Here is a 7,462-nt window from a genome sequence, read left to right as displayed (position 1 = left end):
AAGCAGAGGGCTCTGGCGCCCTCTGGCGGAGATAGAAGACTCTGCAGAGATGTGGTGGAGGAGTGGGCGGGGCCTGGGCCTGGGATCCTAGTAGGTCCAAGGAATGAATGCTTGAATTAGGGCCCTTGTTGCTCTATATAACAGCAGGGCTTTACCTCCCCTACTCCTTAGTAAAGAGCCCCCAATATTTACCTGTGTGCATCATCTATTGGAATAAAGACATAGGCTCTGTGTCTAACTTCTGGCTAGTGCAACATAAGCAGAAATAAAGTGTGCAATATAAGGAATTATCTTTAAAAGATGGGAGCGTGACCTGCTTTGTTCCTTCCTCCATCCTTCTTTCTGGAATGCAGATATAATGGCTGGAGCTCAAGCAGACATCTGGGACCAGGAGTGGAAACAGCCCATTGGAAAGGACAGAGTAAAAAAATAAGAGGGGGTCTAGTGGTTGAATGCAGTTGCCCTATCAGCCTTGGATGCCAACACTTTATTTGAGGGAGACAGAGATACACTTCTACTTTATTTAAACCACTGTTGTTTTGAAAAAAAATTTATTTATTTGGCTGCACCAAGTCTTAGTTGTGGCATGCGGGATCTTTAGTTGCGGCATGCGGATCTAGTTCCCTGACCAGGGATCAAACCCGGGCCCCCTGCATTGGGACCACCGAGTATTAACCACTGGACCACCAGGGAAGTCCCTTTAAACCACTGTTATTTGGGGTTTTCTGTACTTTAGCCAAACTTTTTTCTTTTCACTTAAAAAAAATTATGCTTGTTCATGCCAGAACAGAAGTAAAAAACATTATCAAAATTTGACTGAGTGCACCGTAAGCCATGAAATAAATTCACTTATAAGCCATTTATTTATGAATAAATTGATTTTTTTTTTTCGGTACGCAAGCCTCTCACTGTTGTGGCCTCTCCCGCTGCGGAGCACAGGCTCCCAACGCGCAGGCCCAGCGGCCGTGGATCACGGGCCCAGCCGCTCTGCAGCATGTGGGATCTTCCCGGACCGGGGCACGAACCCGTGTCCCCTGCATCAGCAGGCGGACTCTAAACCACTGCGCCACCAGGGAAGCCCGGATTTTTGAATTGAATTTAATTTCATATTCAAGATTTTATATTTCAAGTATTGCCACTAAAAAAATATATATTGTTTGGTATCTTTACTCATGTTTTTTCCCAATTCTGAAGCGTTCTGTTATTTTAGGATCTGCCATTCTTAGGACAGATTTTGATCTGATATGTTTAATTATGATGAGGTGGAATTTTTAAGGCTCCTTCATGTCTTTCAATGGTTTGATAGATAGCTCATTTCTCTGAAGAATAGTTCATGACCTGGATGTACTACAGTTTATTTATCCATTCACCTACTGAAGGGCATTCTGGTTGCTTTTAAGTTTTGGCAATTATGAATAAAACTACTATAGACATCTGTGTGCAGGTTTTTGTGTGAGCATAAGTTTTCAACTCAGTTGGATAAATACCAAGGGGTACAATTGCTGGATTGTATGGTAAGTATATGCTTTGTTTTATAAGAAAATTGCCAGACTGTCTTCCAAAGTGGCTGTACCATTTTGCATTCTCACCAGTAACGAATGAGAGTTCCTGTTGTTCCACCTGTTTGCCAGCACCTGGTGGTGTCAGTGTTCTGGATTTCTGCCATTTTAATAGGTGTGTAGTGGTATCTCATTGTTTGTTTGTTTGTTTGTTTGTTTGTTTGTTTGGCGGAGCCATGTGGCTTTTGGGATCTTAGTTCCCTGACCAGGGATCGAACCCCGGGCCCACAGCAGTGAAAGCGTGGAGTCCTAACGACTGGACCACCAGGGAATTCCCATCATTGTCGTTTTAATTTGCATTTCTCTGATGACATTGACGAGGAGCATCTTTTCATGTGTTTATTTTCCATCTGTATATCTCTTTGGTGAGGTCTTATTTATTTTTTTGTAGCTGAAAAAGTTAGCCTTGGGCAAGTATCCTACTTCCCCATGACTTGATTCTCACATCTGGAATGAGGATAATAGTACCTACCTCACAAAGTGCTTGTGAAAGTTAAAAGTACGTATAACAGTGAGACCTACTGAAAAATTACCTAAGAATTTTTTATTTTAAAATTTATTTTAGCAGCTATCGACTAGGAAAACACTGAAGGGTAATGTTCCCTGACCAGGCAAAGCAGACAAGTCTTTGTTCTCCTTACCCCAAGGAAAGGTAAGCAAGTTCTATCTGTGCTGTTCTGAGACTTAGGCCTTGTATCAGTTTACTACTGTAGCTAACACACAACCACAGAATTCTCAGTGGCATCCAGCAATAAACACATAGATCTGAGCAGGTTGGCTCAGTTATGGCTGACTTTGGCTGGGCTTGGCCTATGGGTCTGGTTCAGGTCTGTTCCCCATGTCTCATCTTCTTTGAACTCCAGCAGGTTAGCTGGAGTATAGCCTTTGCTTGGCAATGGAAGAAATGCAAGAGAGCAAGGCCAAATATGCAAGTACACTTCAAGACTTTGTTTATGTTGTGTCCACTCACATCCATTGGCTGGAGTAAGTTACATGGCTAGGTCCAGAATCAAGGGGTGAAGGAATATGCTTTACCCACCATGGAGCTATGGGGTAGATGTGTATAGTCTATAGTGGACTGAAGGGTTGGGGCTGGAAAGTTGCACTCACACAGGCCTAGAGTTGGGGGTGTCTCTGGGCCAACAAGTCTTATGTTGGTGTTGGAGGAGGAAGAAAAGGGATTTTGTTTTCGTCCAAAAAGGAAATGACCTAAGGTTAGGAGTGATGCAAGGGCTACAAAGAGGACAGAGTGATAGAGACCTAATCTCTCTGGGGCCTGAGGATTTCAGGGTTGAATGTCAGGAGACATCTGCTTTGGGCCACTGTGGCCTGGGATCCTGGGTCCATCCTGATTCAAGTTTTTATGTGACTTTTGATCTGCACATGTGGGTTTGCCCACAGGGTACAGAGGGCCTGGTCTGGCTGGATCCCCACCACTACAGATAGGCTGGGGCTGAGCTGAATTAAATTTGAGTTGTGAAACAAAGAAATGTGTTGTCACTTGGATCCAAGATTGCTTGGAGCAATTAACATCTGCCCCACACACCGAGTGCCTGGCACATAGTAGGCCCTCGATAAAATGGGCTCCGGTATCATGACAGTATCGCAGCCATGGCAGGGTCTTTCCTCCTCTGCTTCAGTGGGGGGGGGGGGTGCTACTGAAATCCTGTGGGGGGGTGTGGGGGGAGGGACAGTGGGAAAGGGGAGAGGGATTAGAAGCACTCCTCTAGCCTGAGGTTGGGGTCCCTGTGTTCCCCACAACTAGAGCCTGCTTCTTGGAGGGTTGTCCCCAGAGTAGCCAGGTGCAATGAGGGTGCTGGGAAGGTCCCAAAGGGCCTGGAAAATCAGCACCTTTGTCTAGGTGCCCTGTCACACTCCCCCACCCCAGGCTGGGCTTGTCTCCTTTCCTGTTGTTAGGAGGAACAGTGTGCAGAAAGCTCCCTTCCTCCTCTCTCAGACTCCCTAAAAAGGCCAAGTGGTGCCCAAAGAGAGGGGTATGGCTATGGCTGGTGAACAGGACCCCTCAGTTCCCACTTTGCTGGATAGGAGGCTCCCACAGGGCCCAAGGTCTCACTTCTGCTTGCTCAAGTCCCAGAGTCCCAGGCCTTGAGGGGGCCTTCCCCTGCCTGGGAGGTCTTTCTGGTCTTGGTGTTGTGCAAGGCCGGCAGCTTCCTCCCTGACCAGCCTCCTGGTTGGGCAGTAGGGCTGAGGCTTTGGGAAAAGAGGAAGCAATGCCGAGGCTGGGTCTCCTCTGCAGGAGAGCCAGCAGCACCTCGAGCTCCTGGCCCTGCCCCCTCCATTCTTCTCTCCTGCAGTTTGCCAGCCTTGCAGCCATCTTCCCCTGTGGAGCAGGTACTCCCATCCTTGGGCCCCGAGGGCGAGCGGAGGCTTGGGAGCAGGGCTGGGCTGGGATTTGCTGGGGGACACCTGGGTGTCCAAGCCCAAGACATTAATCAAAGCTGCACTCATAATCCAAACCCCTGCACAACCCCAAACCACCTCCAACCCACATCCCAATCCCCATCCTAACCGTCACCTTGACTCCTGCCCTGCCCAGCCCCGGTACTTATTCCAACCTTACCTCACCCTCCATTGCATCCTATCCCCAGCCATTTAGTAACAATCATCTCCATCCAGCCCCGGGCCTGACTTGCACGCTCACCCAACACCATCACTCTCAACTCCGTGCCAACCCTAATTCTATTCCAGATCCCAGTCTAACCATTACCTTCACCCCTACCCAACTGGAGCCCGACCCTCACCTTCCCCTCATTTCACTTCATTTGTTACCACTTCATTCATCTGAGCGAAGGCCCCCAGCACCGCCCAGCATAGCCTGGGGGAACGGGCATCCAGGCTAAGAGCATTTACAGTCAGATTCAGGAATGAAATGTGAAACTTTTACTACCCATTTCAAAGCCAATAGACCTCATTTATGGATAATATGGCTTTCCAAGTTAAATGTTTGGCCTATGTTTGAGGCTTTTCACTATTACGAAGATAATGTACTCCCGGAATTGCCCATCTGTACCTGATTTCTGATCTGTGGAGTAGAGCACTCCAGCTGGCTGTGTCACCCCATTTCCCTCCTTCTCCAGCCTGAATAGGGAAGTTGGGGAGAAGCTCTGGTACTGGGAAATAGAAACTGAATCCTGCACCCAGGCACAGCTGCCTACAGTAAAACTGCCTCTGCCCTTTCTTCCCCAGGCCAAACTTGGCCTCTAGGATCAGAGGTCAGGGACTTGTGGCCCAGCCGGCCCTCCCAGATGTCCTGGGACACTTGCTCTCATATAGACTTTACCCACTCACTTGCTCTCACACAGGCAGCAAACATGGGTGCCCCCCATGTGCCATCCACCCCAACCCAGTGCTGATGCAGTATATACCAGTTCTGGGAGTGGGATTTTAAACTCTGTCTTCAGAGTGCCCAAGACTTGGAGATTGGAGGATGAACCCGGGAACTGTGCTCTCCCAGATGGTCATTGCCTATGGGCTGCAGTGCTCCCTGTCCCCAGTACAGCCACCCCCTCCCCCAGGACCTGCAATCATCCCTCTGCCCCCAGGAGGTGCTGGGTGTGGGTGCCCACCAAGACACCAGCTCAAACCAAGCCCTAGGGGTACCTGCCCCTCAACACCAGGCTTTAAACAAGGACAAGGAGCTCCCTTCCTGGGGTTCTTCTTGCCCTCTCTTTTTTCCAGGAAAGTTCTCTGGGCTGAGGGTGGTCTTTGGGGTGGAACAGGCTGAGCCAATAAGCTGGACTCTGGTGGGACTGACTTCTTGGGTATTGGGACTGGGCTAAGTATAGGTGACATCTACATGATGTGATTTGGGGTGGTTCTAGAAAGGGTCCTCTCAAAAACCCCTGCTCCATTCTGGGGTCAGTATGTCTAAAATCCCACCATTCCTCCTGTAGCTTCAGCACTGCCCCTTCCAGGGCCCCAAATGGGAACATCAGGGGAGCTGGGGACAACATGAACATTGGTGACGCCCCAGCTGTAGAGGAGCTGACCTTGATGCCCAGTGTGGCTCTGGGCCCCAGGGCCACACATGCCCCCAAACATGCCCAGTAGGCTGCTGCTCAGTCCAGCATCCAGGCCATAGCATCCAGGTCATGGGCCCCAGCCTGGGCCAGCATGAGCCTCTCCTGTGGCCAAGGACCAAGTGTGGAGGGTGTGGATACATCTTCCTGGGAGAGGAGCAGGACTAGGACTGCCCAAAGAACTGAGGATGAGCCTCTGGGCCTCAGCAAATGACCAGACCTGTCTGCAGGAGCAGCCTAGCCAGGGACCCAAGTCAACTAAAGGACGGGGCTCTGCCTGTTCTTCCCTCAGTTTTGCCTTTACTGTGCTCCCTCTCTTCACACTTGGCTAGTCATCCTGACAGGCAATTCAGGCCCTATCCAGGCTCTGGGCATCTGTTCAGTATCTCCCCAGGTGTGCCCCCTGGCAGCTACCAGAATCAGCTGGGCCCCACCCCTGAGACAGATAGGTTAGGGGCTGGGAGATGTCATGAGTTTCCTGTTCCCACTTCCAGCCTCCCCAGGCCCTTCCCGTCAATCTGTAGAGTCAGCATTTAGGACCAGGAAGGATTGCAAAGTTGGCAACATGGGTTTTTTATGTGTATGTTGTAAAATATACATAACCTAACCATTTTTTAAGTGTTTTAACCATTTTTTCAGTGTACATTTCGGTGACATTAAGTACATTCATAATACTGTGTAACCATCCTTACTGCCTATTTCCAGAACTTTTTCATCATCCAAAATAGAGACTCTATACCTATTAAACATTAACTCCCCAGTCCCTCCTCTCTCCAGCCCCTGGTAACCTTTATTCCACTTTCTGTCTCTACGAGTTTGCCTGTTCTAGGTACCTCATATAAGTGGATGCATACCGTATTTGCCCTTTTGTGCCTGGCTTATTTCACTTAACATAATGTTTTTAAGGTTCGCCCATGTGTGTAGTATTTGTCAGAATTTCATTCCTTCCTATGGCTGAATACTATTCTGTTGTATGGATATACCACATTGATCTGTTGATGGACACTTGGGTTGCTTCTACTTTTTGGCTATTATGAAGAACTCTGCTATGAACATGTGTGCAAGTATCTGTTTAAGCCCCTGTTTTCGATTCTTTTGGGTATATAACCAGGGGTGGAGTTGCTGGATCATATGGTAAGCTATGTCTGACTTTTTGAGGAAACACAAAACTGTTTTCCAGAGGGGCTGCACAATTTTACATTTCCACCAACAGTACCTGAAGCTTCCAATTTCTCCACAGCCTTGCCAACACTTGTTATTTTCTGGTTTTGTTTGTTTGTTTACAGTGTGAAGTGGTAGCCCATTGTGGTTTTGATTTGCATTTCCCTAATGACTAATGATGCTGAGCATCTTTTCATGGGTTTATTGGCCATTCGTATATCATCTTTGGAGAAATGTCTATACAAGTCTTTAGCTCATTTTTTTGAATTTGGGATGTTTGGTGTGGGGGGGTTGTCCTTGAATGGTAGGAGTTCTTTATATATTCCAGATGTTAATCCCTTATCACCTATATGATTTGCACCTATTTTCTCCCATTCTGTGGGTTGACTTTTCTCTCTCTTGATAGTGCCCTTTGATGCAAAAAAGTTTTTCATTTTGATCAAATTCAATTTATCTATTTTTTCTTTTGTTGCTTGTGCTTTTGCTGTCATACTTAAGAAATTGTTGCCTGTTATTAGGTCATGAAGATTTTCACCCACTTTCTTCTAACAGTTTTATAGTTTCAGTTATATGTGTTTCTGGCATCTCTCCCCTTTGGATTCATATCTGTTGCACCTCTTAGAGCCCCCATCTCCACCAGGGGCACTCTATGGCGGAGGGCCTGCCTTCTTGTGCATGGTATACAGTAGGCATTTAACTCCT

The sequence above is a fragment of the Lagenorhynchus albirostris genome, chromosome 15, assembly GCF_949774975.1.
Source record: "Lagenorhynchus albirostris chromosome 15, mLagAlb1.1, whole genome shotgun sequence".
NCBI classification, from domain to species: domain Eukaryota; kingdom Metazoa; phylum Chordata; class Mammalia; order Artiodactyla; family Delphinidae; genus Lagenorhynchus; species Lagenorhynchus albirostris.
The sequence above is the reverse complement of the archived record's forward strand: the minus strand, read 5'-3'. Positions refer to the sequence as shown.